Source organism: Delphinapterus leucas, chromosome 11 (genome assembly GCF_059928025.1).
Source record: "Delphinapterus leucas isolate spDelLeu-1000000601 "Yukka" chromosome 11, BTC_Dleu_Yukka2, whole genome shotgun sequence".
Classification (NCBI taxonomy): domain Eukaryota; kingdom Metazoa; phylum Chordata; class Mammalia; order Artiodactyla; family Monodontidae; genus Delphinapterus; species Delphinapterus leucas.
In genome coordinates, this window is record NC_143139.1 from 19,797,146 (window position 1) to 19,818,477 (window position 21,332).

General features: G+C 33.6%; 1 protein-coding gene across 10 annotated transcripts in view; it reads right to left on the reverse strand.

Moving 5' to 3' along the window:
• Window positions 1-21,332, reverse strand: part of SOX5 (SRY-box transcription factor 5) — a 997,502-nt gene that overhangs the window by 711,462 nt on the left and 264,708 nt on the right. For 9 of the 10 annotated variants that reach the window (XM_089919966.1, XM_089919964.1, XM_089919967.1 and 6 more), the window contains one exon: window positions 16,968-17,052. The gene's annotated coding sequence lies outside the window, so the exon portion shown is untranslated. Of the gene's footprint in view, window positions 1-1,868; window positions 1,971-16,967; window positions 17,053-21,332 lie in introns of all 10 variants that reach the window. The other variant, XM_089919963.1, reaches the window with a different exon arrangement.

The window sequence follows — 21,332 nt, forward strand, 5'->3', positions numbered from 1 at the left end:
TCAACATATGTTAGCTATATTCTTGTCAGATTTAAAATATAGACTGTGACAAAACAGGAAATACTACATTTTAGAGAAAAAGATTAACTGCAGTATATCTAAAGCAAGAGTACAATTTTAACTCTCTTTTTATACTTTTACTATTCACCCTCTATAAGGCTTAAATCAATAAGACTAAAATTTTTAGAAGGAAAGTTAGCTGAAGGGTATCCTTTATAACTTAGTTATAACGAAATAAATGGGGATGTAATGTACAGAATGGTGACTATAGTTTACACATAATTCTGTACTGTATATTTGAAAGTTGCTAAGAGTAGATCTTAAAAGTCCTCATCACAAGAAAAAAAAATGTAACTACATATGGGGATGGATGCTAACTAGGCTTATTGTGGTGATCATTTCACAATATATAAAAATATTGAATCATTTTGTTGTACATTTGAAACTAATATAATGTTACATGTCAATGTATACCTCAATTTTTTAAAAAATGCATACTCAATACAATGACAATATCTACTTATTATAATACCATGCTTAACAGAAAAAAAGAAAAGAAAGAAAAGAAAAGAAAGAAAGAAAAGAAAAGAAAAGAAAAGAAAAGAAAAAAGGAAAAACTTAGCTGGTGGACCCAGCCTGAACAGTTTGGTAGTACATAAGCCATAAGGCTCTATAGTGAAGTATCATTAAAACGAATTTGTATTAATCAGACTTGCCATGGTTACCAACACCTACTCTCATTAAATGCATTTATACAGTTTCTATTGGAGAATTTATATTACATTTTATTTTTGGTCTCTTGAATGCCCCCATTTCCCCCTCCCCCCAAATCCATACCATACCACATACCAGAGAAAGCTTTGTTGTAGTGGACAAAGCATACTAAATATTGACATTTTTCTTATGGAAGAAAAAAAAGAATGGAATCTTATTACTTATCAAATTAGATAAGATTATGCATAAGCTCCTCAGATTGAGTTAAACAATCTGAAATTTACAGACTGATTATGTCACTACTGCCTTAATATTTCTGAGCCAAATTGAACCACACAGTTTTCCTCTGAACCTTGGCTCATGCTTGTCTCAAGCTCTCCTCGTTTCCACCACTCAAGGCCCACCTCAAATATTACTGTCTTTGCTATGCCTTTTGGGATTCTCACTTCTTGTCCACAGCGTGTCCCTACTTCATTCCCTGCCCGTGAAACCTCTTCCTTCTCTGATACATGAAATATAACAGAGAATATCAGTTAAAAGTATATGAGATGGTGGAAGTAAAAACAAAAAGAAGGGTATAATTATGGTAAATACATTCCATCAATGTCTATACCTTTGGCTAGGCAGACTCCAAACTTGGCACTAAGTTTTCTAGTAGTGAATGACTAAAGGAACACTGGTCAGTTACACAATACACAGGCATCATTAGATAAAAATAGTCTAATAACTATAGTCACCATGCTGTATCAATACATTATATCCCCATGATGTATTTATTTTATAAGTTAATACCTTTGGACCCCCCTTCAGCTGACATTTCTACTAAAAAATTTAGTCACATTGATTTAAGCATTAAAGAGGATGAACAGTAAAAGTATAAAAAGAGTTTTAAAATGTATTCATGCTTTAGATATACAGCACCTACTTTTTTCTATAAATAAGTAAATATTATACATCAGGAGTAGCACCTGATAAGAGGAGTTAGAATTTTCTCCCAAGTAGTCTTATAGAACGGATATGCCAGGTTGCAATGAAATACTTCTGCAACACAATTCTTGGTAGGCATAATGAGTTTTACGGGGCTCTCTCTTACAGCAGCCCTCAATCAGGGCCAATGACACCACATTAAAGCATAGGTCATAAAAGTCACTTACTTGGGGTCTTCAGAAGGCAAGGACACAGCTCTGCATCCCTGGCTTAGTTCAGAGGTGGATTTCAGGGCATCTCAGAAGAAATGCATACCCCTCAAACCATATCTGCAAAATATCATTTGTCACCATTGGGTTTCTCCTAGACATTGCGGGGCAACAAATATGAAATCGTTGTTTCTGAAAGAAGTGGAGTTCAGGTTCTCTACGTAGCCAAACGTTAAAGTAAATGCCTATGATTAAACTACTGGCAAGCTGACCTCATCTTGAGGACACCGGCATGTATACCAAAGACAGCATTCAGAAGCGAAGTACTCAGAAGTGAGCTATGGATCTTGGCATTCTGCCTTTCACCAGAGGGACTCATGTACTTTTGCCATACTCACCCCCAACTACACCCCAGTACTTTATCACAGCTTTTAGACGCAGGATCCCATTTTACGTATGGTTGCATCCTCTGCAACAACGAGCACCATGCTTTGCACGTTGATGGTATAACTGCTACACAGAGATGCCTTCTGCCTCCTTGTTTTCCAACCAACTCTTGACACAACTTCTACGAAATACTGGAGTGGAAAGATGGTAGGCACATCCAAAATGGGTCTGCCAACAACAGACTTGGTGTGCATCACACATCACCTCCAAAATGCCTCATGAAGTAAATTACCAAAAAGAAGACGAACCAATATAGAATGTGTTGAACCATATTTCTGTGCATTTTGAGTAATTTTGTTCAAGGAGAATTGAACCAGATGGTTAAAATCAAGAAAATAGATTAAAACCCTAGTTAATGAATGTCTTGGAGATGGCTGTGCAAGTATTTAGTATATGTTTAACTAAGACAAGCTTGCTGAGCCACATTTATCTATGTAGTATTCTTAACTTTCTCAGGGCTACTGTTTCAAACCAGAGCTTCCTCAAAGAAATTTTAAATCAGATTTCACCTCTGGTCACATTCCTGCACACTTATACTTTCTAGTAGTTACACAGCCTTAACCCTCCTGAAATTTTAGATTGTAATTCCAAGAGTTATTAGGTTGGAAAACAGCTTCTGGGCAAATGATGTTATTCAAAAAAATTTTTATACCAGAAATAATAGTTGGATTGTTTCTGCCTCACAGATAGTCTTGAGGTCTGATTTTTCACGTAATTTGGGTATTCTGACCTAAATTTTCTTGCTCTTAAATAATAATACCCTTAAAACAGAAGAGAGAGATGAGGGGATAAATATAATAAATACAATAGTTTGCTAAACAAATACAAAGGTTAAAATTAGCTTTGACCTTCCTTTTCTGTTTAGTTTACCTATCCTGCTGTATTCCAATGGCATTACATAAATACTGTAATATTTGCTATTTAAGGGTCTATCAAAATCTTGAGTTCTGTTAAGTCTCAATAAGTATTACTCCTTTCTAAAATTGCTAGTCTTAATGTATACGTTTTCTTTTCAAAACGTATTATTTACTATTGAAAAGTTATTCCTATTCCTAAAATTAAAATATTTGTTTATGTTTTTTAATATCAGTACAGATAGAATTTAAAAATAGAATAAATGGTCACACACCAAAATTCATGTATCCTTCAGAGGTATGTTGGACAGTGGAAGAACACAGAATTCATTTTGTGAAAGAATTTTTTTAATCCAAAAAGATAGTTCATTTGAACAATCTATCGAATATATTTTACTTTATTTTAATAAATTGCTTCATCTTCTGGATCATTTTATGGTAATTATCACTTTTTTTTTTTTTTTTTTTTTTGTGGTACGCGGGCCTCTCACCGCTGTGGTCTCTCCTGTTGTGGAGCACAGGCTCCGGACGCACAGGCTCAGCGGCCATGGCTCACGGGCCCAGCCGCTCCGCGGCATGTGGGATCTTCCCAGACCGGGGCACGAACCCGCGTCCTCTGCATCGGCAGGTGGACTCTCAACCACTGCGCCACCAGGGAAGCCCCAATAATCACTTTTTATTGAGGGATTTGGTTATGAAAGTGAGAAAAAAAAAGGGAGAAATGCAGGAGAACTTTTTAAAAATCCAACTGCAGTTACATCTGTGAATTCATAGACATGAATTATGCTCACAATAATGAGGTAACTGCTTCATTTTTTAAAAAGGGACTATGAAAATGCTAGGTGAGTGGTAGAAGAATTTAAGGATGGTTTTCAAAAGTGAATATCTTAATAAGAAATGATACCTTTTGTCCATTATACACAATCCAGAAATAATTTTCCAAGTATTCTAAAACTCTTATTTCTGGGTTACTGCTGTCAGTGACAGTGGGACCAAGTGGAATTCAAACGAAGGCAAGCGTTGTCACAACATGAAGAACTGTCCAATGACCTGACACAGATCAACTCTGAAGCAGTACAACTCCAACTCTACCATTGGGATTTTCTGAGTAAGTCCCAGATAAACTTGTAGGCAGTGTTAATAGCATATTATCCTGGCCATGTAGACTTTAATGTACTGAAAATTCTGCAAAACATTGTGGTCTTCCTAAATTTTTTTCCAATTAAAAAATTAGAATAAAGAATTTATAGATATGTTTATATAGCAATCTATATATACAGAAATGCTACTATTAGAAAAACATTTATGGATTACTAATGCAATCTCTATCAAAATTCCAATGGCCATTTTTCACAGAAATAGAGAAAACAATCCTAAAATTTGTATGGAACCACAAACAAACCCAAATAGCCAAAGCAATCATGAGACAGAAAAACAAAGCTGGAGGTATCACACTTCCTGATTTCAAACTAGTATAGTACTACAAAGCTATAATAATCAAAACAGTATGGTACTGGCATAAAATGGAACAGAATTGAGGGCTCAGAAATGGGAAAAAGATAGTCTCTTTATAAATGATGTCAGGAAAACTGGATAACCACGTGCAGGAAAACAAACTTGGACCCCTATCTTACAACCACTCACAAAAATTAACTTGAAATGGATAATAACAGATTTGAACATAAGACCCAAAACCGTAAAACTAGAAGAAAACATAGGAGAAAATCTCCTTGATGTATGGATTACTACACTTATGTTTATAGTTTAAAAAATAGTATGTATTTTTTCTTAAAATGAAAGTAAGATGTATTTCTTAAAGAAAGGTATCTAATACATGCAATTAAAAAGGTGAAAATTTTTAAAAATCAGATGTCATCCTGTAATCTAGCTTTTGAGCATTTTATTTTTTTTATTTTAGCATATATTCTGTCAGTATTTTTGTCCTATGCATGATACACACCTCTGTGTGTGTGTGCAGGCACGGACACCCACATATCCATTCAACAAATATTTCTTGAATATTTATGATGGTTCTGGTTTCTCATGTCATTCCAACATTTTTACATGAAATTAATATTCTATCATACACAAACACCACAACGTTTTTTAATGCATAGCCCATTTTTGTAACAAAATCATATTTTTATTATTATTATATTTTGTGTGTGTGGTACGCGGGCCTCTCACTGTTGTGGCCTCTCCCATTGCGGAGCACAGGCTCCGGACGCGCAGGCCCAGAAGCCATGGCTCACGGGCCCAGCCGCTCCGCGGCATGTGGGATCCTCCTGGACCGGGGCACAAACCCGTGTCCCCCACATCGGCAGGCGGACTCTCAACCACTGCGCCACCAGGGAAGCCCCAAAATCATATTTTTTATTTTAAATTTTGTGTTACTACACACATTACATATATGTAATATTACATAACTTACTAGAAGCACAAGCATCAACATTAACAAATTTTAATGTCTACTGTGTGAACTGAATCTTTGGTGCAGCAATACAATGGACACTTCTAGCCTCAGTAAGTGAGAGGTCTCATCTCACTGCAATCTCTTCAGCATTGGTTGTTGTGCATTTTTAATCTTTGCCAATTTGCTAAATGAACTAGGTTCTCACGATTAATTTGCGTGTCTCGAATTATTACAAAAAAAATTTTATATGTTTAGTCCCCATCTCATTTCCTCCTTTTAACTGAATATTCAAATTATATCTCTATTTTTCCCTTAATTTGTAAGTAGTTGATATTTTAATTTCATAATTAACATATGAAATTGCCAATAGTCAGTTTTAACAAAAATGGCAATTTATTGTATATCATTAAACCCAATATATTGTAAATACCTTTCCCAGCTCCTCATTTGTTTGTCAGTTCTATCATTTAAGATGCAAAGAAGATTTTACAATTTTGTGATCAAATCTAGCAAAATTTTTCCTTTGTGATTTCTGCCTTTGGTGTAATGCTGAAAAATAACTTCCAACTCTCCCTCCACTTATATAAATACTCACCAACACTATCTCTTAATACTCTAGAGTTTCTTTTATTAAGAATTTAAAACTTTAATCCTCCTAGAATTTATATTGACAATAGTATAGAAATTTAACTTTTTTCTAAATACTTAGAAAAGTGTTCATTCCTTTCACACAGGTTTAATATGCCTAAAATGACACTGTATCAAAAAGCTTTACCATATTAAGAGGGAATGAAATTTCCTAATTACAGTTCAAACATCATGTTTATATTATGTCATTTCATTTCATATTATAAAGCACCAATTATTCACTGTAAAGTATCAACTGTTTTCTAAATTCTCTAAAAGATGAATAGATATATGTATAAGCAAAGAAAATTAAAAATTATGGTTCCTAATTATTTTAAAAATTAGGAAATATTTATTACATTTTATAAAGAATCTCAGCAGTTCAACTTCACTAATTTATGCAAAATGTATTTTCATTTACAGAATGTGACCGTGGGCAAGACTTCTTCCATTGAGAAGATATATAACCTAATTATGCAAAAAGTTCTACGGAGACTGTTTGGGTTCAAGGTTTTTTTCTCAAATTAAATTATTATTGTTAGAACTGCTTCTTTGTTGCTTAGTATTCTAAAGAAAGACACAAAAATAAGCAATTGCCTGCTCACATACATTATTTTAAAGCCTTTTGGTCAACAGTTCATGCATTATTTTATTTGGAAGGAAAAATCCTCTTTATTACAAACAACTGCTGAATAAGAGTACAATGTTCAAGCAGTTGTTATTAAAGGATTAAGACATATTATTATCATCTGACTTTTAAATAAAAGTAATAGAACTCTAATTTTTCTATGATATTTTAAATGAATCTCTCTCTTTATTCTTTATCAATCAAGAAGCTAAGAGCCATAGCCCAGAGGAATTCTACAATACATAAACCATTATTTTCTTCCAGGCTAGTGTTTTAGGTCTCCTTCAAGTGGGTCAGCATTGGCTACTCAAGTAGCAATATCTTGTTCCGAGACCAGTACAATGGAGCATCTCTACAATGACTGCATTATGTTACTTAAGCTGATGTACATTTTGAAATGAACTCTGCAATTCAAATTGTGCTAATAAAATTCCCCCAGTGCATTATATGTACATACACTTGAAACACCCAGAAAATAAGCTTAATAACTTTATGTTAAACTATTCAGATGGAGATTAGATATTTGTAGGTAGAGCATAAAGGCAATCAAGCATAGTCAGGCATTTAAACAAATAATTTTGAGTTGAGAAGAAATTATGAATATAGTGCTATTATATTTAAATATGCATGGTGTTTTTACTTGTAAGGTTAACTTGAGAAAACTAAGCTGAAAGTATATCGAAAAAGGAGTCTTATTCAAGAGATTGAGGTGCAACAATAACAGATGATCTACAACGAATTATAAATGGTTATGAAAGAATGAGATATAGAAATTTTAACTATTCAGGAAATATAAGGTCACATAATGAGTTATTAATTAAGAAATGAGGGATTCAAATCAAAGACTGTACTTTCAGGAATGGATTATACCATATGTTAGTAAAGAACTGTGGATTAAGTTATAGAGCATGGAAGGTTAGTTGTACAGGTAAGTAGCATCACAAACCCATTATCTGAATTTACTGTGAAATCACTGCCTCTTTTTCTGTTTTTTTTTTTTTTTTTCTAATAATAACCAGGGTTTTGATTTCAGAGAGTCACTGGATTTTGCCATGGCCTTTCAGTCTGGTTAATTATTATGTGTTCAGAGTAATGCACATTTTTATCCACAGGTGGCAGACCTTTTTAAAATCAACTTCAATCATATTCAGTATTTTGTTTTGGTGTTTTTTTTTTTTTTTCTTAAACTGCCACCCACATTAAAATGTAAGAGTGTGCTGCTCGGAGTTCTCATTAATGCTGCACAATTTAGATGATAGATTTGTCAACATAGTGGCTCATTCTCAAAGGCCACTGAACCCTGTCGGGATAAATGCCTTAAAAATTGTATATTGCAGAGTAATCTTTAATTATAAAGAACTCACTTGACAATTTACAATATATTGGGATTATTCTCCTTTTGCAAGCAGCAAAGAGTTTACTCTTTAGATAAGGCTGACTGAGGAAAAAAAAAAAAGTGATTGGATTTGACAAATAGTTAAAGCAAAGAGCTTGCTTATTTGCAAGTAAAAGAGAGGTGACCAAAAGGCGTGTACAAATAACAACCACTTAGGTTCACAAATAATTAACTGGCTAAATGGTTAAAGCAAATAATTATAAATGCAGTGACATTTTAAAAGAATGTTAACACAGAAAGAGATAAGCAAAACAAAAATAACTGCCACCAGTGGTATAACTAACCACTATCCTCAATTTACCTCTGTAAAATCTTGAATTTGCAAACCTATGTGAAGTACTTATTTTTGTTGTGTTATTTTTGGTCAGTGCAATATAAAATCTGATATCCAACTAAGCCTCTTTGTGGGTATTGATATGTGCAAAGAATGCTTTAACACGGCAATGCATTTCAATTCATATATAAATAAAATATTTATAATTTTATAGTTCTCAAAACATTTTACTGCTATTCCATCTAATGGCAATGCCTGATAGCCTTTATTACATTTCTTAGAAAAAGAACACTGGAAAGAATAAATGCTTATTTTACTACCCTATTAGTCTTCATTTCCAAAGTGGGAAATTCTTTACAAGCATCTTAAATTATTTTACCTAATTTTGAAAGATGTATCAGTTTAATTTACACTATTTGCAATCATATTTCGCCCTCATGAAACATAATACACCCTTAAAGAAATAAATAAAACTTATCATAACTATTTGCTGTACTATTTTAACACTTATTTTGAATATATCTACACAATGTGTACACTTAAGCAAATGGTAAGAAAGCACACACCCATGTAACCACCAGCAGGGCATTAGTGTCACTCTCCCTTGGGCCAGAAGTGCTCCCTGACCCAAATTCTCCCTCCTTCAGCTCAGCCTCTTTCCTCATTCCTAGAGATCAGCACTCTCTGGCACCTATAGTAATGTTTCCTTGCTTTTCTTTATAGTTTTACCATCTATAATGCATCTCTGAAAAACATAATTGTTTGCCTGGAATCATCCTGCATGTATTCTTATGTCTTTGCTTTTCTCTGCTTAGTATCAAGTAGATCACTAAAAGTCTTCCACTTCATTATTTCATTTCATTGTATGACTATTCTACCACTGTCCATAGTGTGGATGACAACTGAATTATTTCCAATTTTTGGCAAGTACAAGTATTTCTCCTGTGAACATTCTTGTACATATCTCCTGATACATGGATGTACATATTTTGATGGGATATATACATATATGCATAGGATTGCTATGCTTAAGTAGGGGCTATAAATTTTAACTTTACTATATCTAAAAGTAGCTGTTCCAATTTCTGTTCTGACCAGCACTGTATGAATGTTGCTGTTGTTCTGCATCCTTGTCATTACTTTGACCTGCTAGCCATTTTAGTTTTCCCCATTCTGAAGTATGTGTAGTGGGATCTCATTGTGTAATTATTCTGTATTTCCTTGACTATTACTGAGATTAAGCATTTTTTCATATGTTTTGACATTTGGACATATTATTGGCCATTTGGATTTCTTCTTTTGCCCATTTTTCTATTGGGTTGTGTGAAGTTTTACATTGATTTGTAGTTTTAAAAAATCTATTCTGGATATCACCTTTGTCAATGATGCTTTGAAAATTTATTCTGCCACTCCATATACTGTCTTTTCACTCTTTTTATGGTTTTCTTTGATAAACAATAAAATAATGCAGAACCTAATGTAAATGACGAACTCTTTGGTGATAATGACATGTCAGTTAAAAGTTGTAAAAAATGTACCACTCTTGTGGGGGATGTTGATATTGGGGGAGGCTGTGCGTGCGTGCGTGCATGCGTGCGTGTGTGTGTGAGTGTAGGGAGTGGGGGGAAGTGGTACATGGGAAATCTCTATACCTTCTCCCCATACTGCTGTGAACCTAAAACTGCTCTGAAAAATAAAGTCGATTTTAAAAAATAATGTAGAATGTGTGCTTTTTTAATCTAAGGAATCTGTCTCTACTCCCAGGTCATAAAGTTATTTTCCTAGATTCTCTTATAGGAGAATCTCTTATGACAGATTATTGTTTTACCTCTTACACTTAGTTTGTGACCAACTGAAATTGATTTTTGTGTGTGGTGTGAGGTAGGGATCCAACTTCATTTTTTTCCATAAAGAATCAATTTTTCCAATACCATACATTAAAGAGTCTGTTATTTCTCTACTGCTTTGAAGTACCACCTCTATTATAAATAAAATGTCCATATATGCAAGAGTCATTTCTGAGTGCTGTAGCCTCTCTCATTTGTCTACTTGTCTACCCCTGCAGCAATGCTGTACTTTCTGAATTAATAGAGCTTTCATATTAATAGGGCAAGTAATCCCACCCATCCCCCCTTTACAAGTCTCTTGACTCTTCTTGTCCTTTGCATTTTAGAATCAACTTTTCATATTACACACACACACACACACACACACAAACTACCCAAACAAATAACAAAGAAACAAAGACAAAACATTACACACACACACACACACACACAAACTACCCAAACAAATAACAAAGAAACAAAGACAAAACATTACACACACACACACACACACACACAAACTACCCAAACAAATAACAAAGAAACAAAGACAAAACATTACACACACACACACACACACACACACAAACTACCCAAACAAATAACAAAGAAACAAAGACAAAACATTACACACACACACACACACAAACTACCCAAACAAATAACAAAGAAACAAAGACAAAACATTACACACACACACACACACACAAACTACCCAAACAAATAACAAAGAAACAAAGACAAAACATTACACACACACACACACACACACAAACTACCCAAACAAATAACAAAGAAACAAAGACAAAACATTACACACACACACACACACACACAAACTACCCAAACAAATAACAAAGAAACAAAGACAAAACATTACACACACACACACACACACACAAACTACCCAAACAAATAACAAAGAAACAAAGACAAAACATTACACACACACACACACACACACACACAAACTACCCAAACAAATAACAAAGAAACAAAGACAAAACATTACACACACACACACACACACACAAACTACCCAAACAAATAACAAAGAAACAAAGACAAAACATTACACACACACACACACACACACACAACTACCCAAACAAATAACAAAGAAACAAAGACAAAACAAGCAGTTGGCGTTTTGATTGTGAGTACACTGCACTTATGAATCTACTTGGGGGTAGGGGATATCTCTACAATATTGGATCTTTCAGTACATGAACATGGTTTATCTCATCATTTATTTCATTTAAAAAATATTAAAATATTTCTTAAACTTTCACAATTTTCCTTATAGAGATACTACTCATCACTTATTAATGAATACTAGGCAAAAATTGATGCTGATATATAGAAACACAGCTGATCTGTGTATATTGTACTGTTTGCATCAACCTTAAATGCTCATATTAATTCATATCATCTGCCAAGAATGACAACTGTTTCTTTTTCAATCCTAATAATTTTTATTTATCTTGCTTTATTGTATTGGCTAGGATCTCCAGGAAAAATGCTCAATAGCAACTATCCTGATGTTGTTTTTGATCATAGAAGGAAATTTCCAACAATTCACTATTTTAATTTATTCTTGCTATAGGTATTTCAACTAAGGAAGTTCTTCCCTGTTTTTAGTTTTCTAAGAACTTTAAAAAATAAGGAATAAATGATACATTTTATTAAATCCTTTTCTGCATTAACTGAAATAATCATGTGATACCTTCTTTTAATCTGTATTACATTGGCTGTTTATTTACATGTCAGCAAACCTTGATTTTCTGGAGTAAACAAACTTGCTCATGATTAATGATCCTTTTTATATATTGCTGAAATCAGTTTGCTAATATTTGGTTGACAGTTTTTCCATTTATATTCATAAGAGGAATTTGCCTGTGAATATGCTTTTTCATACTATTCTTGCCAAGTTTGGTATCAAGATTATATGATCCTTATAAAATAAGTTGGGGACTATTACCTCTTCTATTTTTTGAAAAAAAAAAAAAACTTACATGGGATTAGACTTATGTCTTCCTTAAATTTGCCTGTGAAGCCATCTGGGTCTGGAAATTTTTTGTAGGAAAATTTTTGATTACCAAATTAAATTTCCGTAATGTTTATAGAACTATTCAGGTTTCCTATTTCTTTTTGAGTAAATACTGCTAAGTTATATATTTTTTAGGAATATTTTGACCACTGACATATTTTTCTAGGAATCTGACCATTGATCTAACTCTTCATATTTCCCAACATAAACTTGGTAATGTAAAGTTCATGATACTCATTATTAGCTATTTAACATCTGCACATCTGTTGTGATGTCACTTTGTCATTTCTGATATTGGTTATTTGCCTCTTGTCACTTACTTTCTTGTTCAGTCTCATCAGAGGATTGGAAAATTTCCTCATCTTTTGCAACAATTTTTGGCTTTCTTGCTTCTCTTCTTCATACGTTTGTTTCTCACTTCATTAATTTTGCACTTTAATTCGTTTCTCCCTTTGACTACTTTGAGTTTATCTTGTTGTTTTTGAAATAAACTCTTGGCTTATTAATTTTCACTCTTTCTTTTCTCTAATACATTTAAGGTATAACTTTCCCAGCAAATGCTTCTTATAGGTATTCTATAATTGTTATACGTAAGATGTTCATTTTTATTTAATCTAAAATATTTATAATTACTACTGTGATTTCTTTTTAATTTTGAAACTTTTTTCTAGCCATACTTCTGTTATTCATTGGCAGCTTAATTTCACTGCTATGATTCAAATTCTTTGAAATTAGTTGAGACCTAATTTATGACTCAGGATATGGTGAATTTTTGTAACTGTTCCCAGTGTTCTTCAAAATAATGTGAATTTTGCAGTTGTATGCAAGGTTTTTATATATATCTACAGGTCAAGTTTCTTAATCTTATCTTTCAACTCTACCCTCCTTTACTGATTCTTTTCTATTTTATTCCATTAATTATTAAGTTAATTTCACTGCCATTGTGGATCGTTTATTTCTCCTTGCTAGTCTGTCAAATTTTCCTTCATCTATTTTGCAGTTATGTTATTAGGGACATTTAGACTTAGTATTATTCTATCTGCCTATTGAATTGAAAATTCAATCAGTTTTAAAGTAACTTTATCTCCAGTAATGGTTTGGGCTTTAAAGTCTATTTTGTTTACTCAGTGTAGTTAACACCAGTGTCCATGTGGTATTTGCATAATACAATTTATCCAACTATTTTCCATCATTATTTACATTTTACATGTGCAGAATCAGTGGTTAAGAGATGTACCCAACAGTAGATAGTCCTAAATGGTCGAGTCAGAAATTGACCTAAACAGTGTGTCTCCAAAGTTGATGCCTTTCAACATTATGCTTCCCTTACAAGTTCCAAAGAGTGAGGTCAGCTTAGGTTCAGAGGGAAAAAACACTCTCATTCTAATTTCTGCCAAGAATTTCTCATAGATTGCTATCTAATTGTGACTTTTCACTTAGCTCCGAGATAAATTCTCACTCCTTTAATATTCTAAGGCAACAAAATACTGTAAAAAATCCTTTCAAAATGAAAGAAAACATTCTTAATCCAGAACTGCAGCACTCAACCTCTTTCACTTATACACAAGGAAGAAGTCTTCAAAGTTTTGCTCTTTGCCTTTGAAATCTGCATGATTAACAGCAACATTCACATGCTTGTCAAATGCCACCGAACTGTATCTCAATCTGCCCTAACCTAAAAAGGTAGCCAGGATGCAATATGATCAAGATTTCTGAGTGGCTGTATGGCTCTACTGAGAAGGAAAGCTTACTGCAACCTGACTTCAGAAAAAGCAGTCAGAAAGGATGAGTGATAAGCTATTTCATCTCTTCTTGAATAGACACACATATAGTATTTTAAACAGAGGCACTAAGCAACTTATGTAACCTTTTGGAAATCTGTACTTTTTTTTTTTTTTACATCTTTATTGGAGTATAAATGGTGTGTTAGTTTCTGCTTTATAACAAAGTGAATCAGCTATACATATACATATATCCCCATATCCCCTCCCTCTTGCACCTTCCTCCCACCCTCCCTATCCCACCCCTCTAGGTGGTCACAAAGCACCGAGCTGATCTCCCTGTGCTATGCGGCTGCTTTGCACTAGCTATCTATTTTACATTTGGTAGTATATATAAGTCCATGCCAATCTCTCACTTCTTCCCAGCTTACCCTTCCCCCCCATGTGAATCCCATACTTTTTACATTTCTATAATTTTAGTACTAAGTTATACTTGTTAAAAAATGTGTAAACTGTAAAGAAAATTAAAGTTGCTCATGATTCCATAATCCAGAGCTAATAATATTTAATGTATTTACTTTCAGCTATTTTTTCTGCTAACTTTTTATGTATTTGTAATATATATGTCCACTTGAATATGTGTGTGTGCATACATATATGTGTGTACACACACACATTTGGAGATACACTGTATCTTTAGTGTGGATTCTGACTTGTTTCATTTAACATTGCATCATGCATAATTTCATGTCTTTCAAAAAATTTTTAAATATTTTATTGACTGTATAAGATTAATATATTCAGATTTATCCAACTATTGCTTTATTGCTGAACAATTTAGTCAATCTCAAATTATTCTGATTATAAACATATGAAAATGATCATATTTACATAAATTTTGTCTCCTTTAATTATTTCATTAAGTTAGATTCTTGGAATGAAATTGCCAGATAATGTTAGTTAAGCCCTAATATCTAGTCTCTTATTCTTCCACAATAATAACTCCCCCAAATTTATCTTCCAGAATAAAAGCTACATCTTCCAAGCTCTTTTTAAGTGTGGCATGGTCATGAAACTATGTTCTAGCCAATGGAATGTAAGTGGAAGGGGTATGGACACTTTTCAAAAGATGTCCTTAAAGGGAGAGAGCATGAATCTTCTAGAAATATTTCCTTCCTCTTGCTAGAATACGGACATGATTGCTGGAATACCAATACTGGATATTCCAAAACACTAGGTAAGAGTCACATGTTCAGAGAAACAGAGCCAAAGATGAAAGTTCTGGGTCCCTATTGACTGTGGAACCACCCAATCAGCTCTTAACTGCCTACAGAGACTTCACATAAGAAAATATAAAGTTCTACCTTTTTAAAACAATTTGGATTGCTTGCAACCAAACCTTTTCCAAACTAATAGAGTGAAAATGTTGCATAGAATGCCTTGGAAACATTTAAGGCTCTTAACAGAGATGGTCAAATCACTTTATGGTTGAATAAATATAATTTATTTCCAACATTACTGAAAACACCCAACTCCCCTCATTCTTGTTACAACATTATTATTCGAAGCTACTTTTTACTAGTTAGATCGTTAAGTGGAGCATAACTTTGCATTTCTTTTACTAGCATTTTGCATTAGAATTGCATGCTTTATTAATTATTTGTTCTTATATCTTGTTATCTTTTAAATTAAAATGTTAGTGCCTTTCTTATAATAACAGCTATACATGTGATGTTTGCTGTATTTGTAAGAAGTAGTCCCAGTTTTCCATTTGCCTTTTAATTTTATTTATACTTGTGCTTTTACTTGTAAAACTATAAAAGTTTCTATTTGCAATAATTCGTGACTTATTCCAGTTCTGTTATCATTAAAAACCATTACAATGCGTTCTTCCATATTACTTTGATTCATTCATCTGTGAATATATAAAGTCTTATTTATAAATATTTTTAAAATTTTTTTTAGGATTTAAAAACAATTCTGTCTTTAAAGACGATAAAAACTACCACTGAACCTAAGGGTTTTCACAAATAAACTTGTATCTTGAAGTTCTAGAAGCGTAAGTCATATGACTTTTAGAATGGATTAGTAAATAAATAAATGTTAGTTTACTCTGCAAGAATACCACTATTTCACTATTCTCTTTAGGACTAAACAGAAAGATAATTCGTTTTTCATTTTACTAGTGACGAACCTCTGAACAATAGGATCCCTTTCCTTCAGCCTTTTCTGCTCTCACCCACATGACAGTCACGGGACGATAAAAGGATTTTCAACTTTAGGTCTGTGGTCAAACTTTGTTCCTGGTCCCAAGAGTATAACTTTTACAGGCATTTCACAAATGCACACATAGATAGATGCCCACTAAATTTTTCTGCCAAGCAAATTGGGAAAATATCTGTTTGGCCTCAGCAAAATTGTATTTTTGTATGTGTTTACAAAAACATACCCTGAAATACTGAATAGCCCATGGAAATTTTTATAAAATGTGTGACCTACTCATTGTGACCCAGAATATTTCTTGTTCAGCAATAATAGAAAAGTAGCAACAAATGTTTTTAAAAAAACATTTTTCAATGAAGAAAAAAAGCTTCTGCAACTTTAAGAAATGTGTATCTCATTAAGGAAATGAAAAGAAAAGAAATGTTGCTTTCATCTGCCAGTTTAGAAACATTACCTTCATAATGAGGTTGAGAATTATAATTACAAATACAGTTGTCATCTGAACATAAAAGACTATGTATTATAGCTTTATATGCATATGTCATATACTTTACTTATAAGTTGAAAATAAGAGAAGGCACATAAACTTCCATTTTTAAAGTAATCAATCTTTTCAAAGGTGTGTATCACGTGTTTTATGAATATATCTTTTTCCTACCCAGTGCAGTGCCAAAATTCTCTGTTCAGGCTTCAGAATCTTATAAGTAGATTCAAACAGGACTTGTGTCATCAGCAAGAGGAATCTAGAAAAAATAAAAGTAGACCATTAACAGTGTATTGTTCCTTTTTAGTAAATATATAAAGATACGGCTCTTGGGAAACAGGAGATGTCTATGGTTTTCAAAATAAATTTATATACATATAAATTTATATAGATATAATAAAGTTATTATTTCTTGAAAAAAGGCATTATTCTGACATTATAATACCACCAGAATTAATCTAAAAACATATATATATGTTATCTTATATGCATACATACATATTTGTTAATCACCACATAAGTTGTTCATTTTGTATAATTTTGATATAAACAACCTTGAATATACTTTAGGACAGGCAACATTAAGGTAAATTCTTCTTTCTTGGAATGAGTTATGAAAGATTTTCAGGTGTCCTCATAGCCCTTTCCTTGATTCCATTCAAATGTATGACAGCAACGATCAACACAGTAACTGTTTAGTGGGAGTCATCCAACTATCTCTACATTGACATTCCTTGCTATATATCTCCCAGCCCAGCTTCAAAACTATTGTTCTAGACACTTTCAGGAGTGAATAGAACTCTGGCTTTGTTAACAGTTCCTTAGGCTGGACAAAAATGGCCACTGGCAATCAGTTGAAATTCCCAAGAATCAGACTTTTGAAAGCAGGGAATCAGTACATGGTGGCAGCCAAAGCATTGTTGCCAGCTCAGTCTCTTCACAATCAGTTCAATTTATGAAGAATTGAGTAATTCTTCAGTTTCATTCTTATTATGCCATTGATATTTCACCATTTTGGTCACAAGGTTTATGGTATTAGGGTAGTTTTAGTACCATATTGTTATCCACCTGTACCATGATTGGTAGGGGGGATTTCACTTCATTCCAATATCAGATCTTTTGTTAATAAGCACAGAAATCTAAAAGTCACCACATTGACAGAGAAGATGCCACATTATTTCAACAATTCACTAATTACTCCATTGGAAAGTACTTCAAAATGAGAAAAGTTATTACAAATTTTCAACATCAGAAATTTATGCCACTGCCCGTTTATAGTAGCCAGGACATGGAAGCAACCTAAATGTCCATCAACAGAGGAATCAATAAAGAAGATATGGTACATATATACAATGGAATATTACTCAGCCATTAAAAAGAATGAAATAAAGCCATTTGCAGCAATATGGATGGACCTAAAGATTGTCACACTGAGTGAAGTAAGTCAGACAGAGAAAGAGAAATATCGTATGATATCACTTATATGAGGAATCTAAAAAGAAATGATACACATGAACTTATTTACAAAACTGAAACAGACTCACAGACTTAGAGAACCAACTTATGGTTACAGGGAGCGGGGGAGGATGGGGGGAAGAGATAGGGAGTTTGGGACTGACAGGTACACACTGCTATATCTAAAATGGATAACCAGGGGCTTCCCTGGTGGCGCAGTGGTTGAGAGTCCGCCTGCCGATGCAGGGGACACGGGTTCGTGCCCCGGTCCGGGAAGATCGCACATGCCGTGGAGCGGCTGGGCCCGTGAGCCATGGCCGCTGAGCCTGCGCGTTCGGAGCCTGTGCTCCGCGGCGGGAGATGCCACAGCAGTGAGAGGCCCGCGTACCGCAAAAAAAATAAAATAAAATAAAATGGATAACAAACAGGGACCTACTGTATAACACAGGGAACTCTGCTCAATATTATGTAACAACCTAAATGGGAAAAGAATTTGAAAAAGAATAGATACCTTATATGTATAACTGAATCATTTTGCTGTGCACCTGAAACTATCACAACACTGTTAATCAACTATGCTCCAATATAAAAAGTTAAAAAAAAAGAAATTACGCTGCTGCAATAAAATAAAGGTTGTCTGCACATGGTCTGACAATTCTTTAAAAAACTTGTTTATTATCATTTAAAATTTTTACTAAAAAGTACCCCAAACTTCACTTTTTTCAATGAAGTGAAATGTCACATCTGACCAACTGTAAAGAGACTACCATGGTAGAATTTACTTAAAATGAAACAGAAAAAATTCGCCATATCCTATATGTAGGCAACACAGGTGGTAATTTTACCCACAAGAGGGAGCCTGTATTTTTATATTTTTGTCACAGAACTTGAAATACTTGAATTAAAATATGAAATACTAAAAAGTGTTTGTTGATACCATAATCTTTATGTCAGGTCAAGTTTTAAGCCAATCAGATTTCAGTTGGCATATTTTTCTTCAATCATAACATAACAGTATGTCAGAAGATTGGAATGATAGTTGGAATTTTCAAAAATTTCATACCTATATTGTAATTAGGGTGTTTTTGGATACAATAATGAAGAGGTAACTGTCAAAGCAGCCTAAGAGGAAATTCTTTCAGGTGGTAGTAACATTAGTTGGATGAAACTGACTGGAATTATTATGAGTGCTCTACATCCAAATTGAATAGTATAGAAATGAAATGATATCTTGGTCATCTTCTTCTCAGAAAAGAGGTTTATATACACCAATAATTTTCCATGTATTTATGGAATAGGAAACACCCTACTTTAAAACTTATAGTGGCCATTCTCACTAATATTACCTAAGACTTGTCTAAGAAAGGGTATAACTGACATGACACCAGTATGATCTTTCCTTTGTTAGAGTTGAGAAAAAGATCTTTTTATTTAAACAAAGAAATCTAAGCTTTATTCCTTCACATCGCCTAAACAGTATCTTAAATTACGAAGACTCTCTAAATAAATATGCTCTGGGTTTTGTAAAAATAAACTGTATTCATCAAGTTAAAAACTACCTTATAAAAATAATTTTGGCATATCTTATCAACGGAGGTTGAAATGTTCTATCACATTCAGAGACATAGTAATAATCCAGCTGAAATTTGTTTTGTGATTCCTTGTAAAGTGCAGGGAAGACAGATGATAAATTGTCCCTTTCCCCCAGAGTCCTTAGCTTCTTGACAATATTATATAACTGGGGCAGGGAGCTGAGGAAGAAGGGGTTAATCACTGCTGCTCTTCCTTCTGGAATTCCAACCTACCCATTAAATCATTGTTTTTTCTACCACTAGGGACTGTGAATCTAATGGACCTAAAATCAATACCTTATAAATGACACAAAAAATATATTCATTTTTTGGACTAATGTACCCTACTGTCTGAATCCTATTTACACCCTCTACTTTAAAAAGGAACAACAGACCCATTTCTGCCAGTAAAATGTTACTCAGTCACCCTGGTGACATGCTGCAGAATGCACTGTTGTAGTCAAGTGCAGCATGAGGGAAAGACTGGTGGCTGCAAATCCACCATTGCAGAAACTTTAAACCTGTTGCAGTGCACTCCTGTTAAGATACACAATCAGAAAGGAGCATGCAGGTAGCTTCCAATAGCTTTGCCATGTTCTGAGCGTGGATTTACATGTCTCTGTTTTATTATCTTATTTCATAACTTACATAAAATTTTCAGTGCATCAAATATTACCTTACAATATTGAAAAAACAAACACAACTTCCACTTAATAGTGAATTCTATAATGATTGAAGAAGCTCAATAAAAAACCCTAAAAGACAGAAGCGCTCACTAGCATACCAAAGAAACACTAGCCAAATTAATGTAGTATGAGATCACACCACATTAAACCATAGTCATAGGCGAGCTCTGAGGAGACTGAGGGCACTTCATCTCAGTGAAACAACCAAAAAAGATACAATGGACTATCTGTCGGTTTTTTGCATATTAAGAAAATACGCTGAGAATTCCCTGGTGGTCCAGTGGTTACGACTCAGCGCTTTCACTGCTGTGGCCCGGGATTCAATCCCTGGTCAGAGAACTAAGATCCCGGCAAGCTGCACAGTGCAGCCAAAAAAGAAAAGAAAAGAAAAGAAAGAAAATATGCTGATGAGAAGGTTTGATATTTATATAATATTTTTATTAATCCAAAGGACCCACATACTTACCTCAGAGGCCATTCTTATCACTTTGAAAGTATTATGCTTAGTTTTAAAAAGGAAACTTCAGTTTACAATCTATTCCTAACTTCATTCTGAGAGTATCTTCTATCTCTAATATTTTTAAGATATCAAATGTAGAGCAACACTGTAAAATGCAAAAATACCTGCAATGGAAAGATAAAAGTATGGCTAAAAAAGAAGAAAAAGAAAAAGAAAGCTATAGACTAAAGGAAGACCTATTTTCCTGGAAAAAAATATCATTTGACTCACTTTTTGTTTCAATGGGTACAGACTGTAATGAATAAGGGAAAGCAACTTTAAAACAGATTTTTCTGTGAGAACTCTAGCAACAGGTCAGTATGATGTT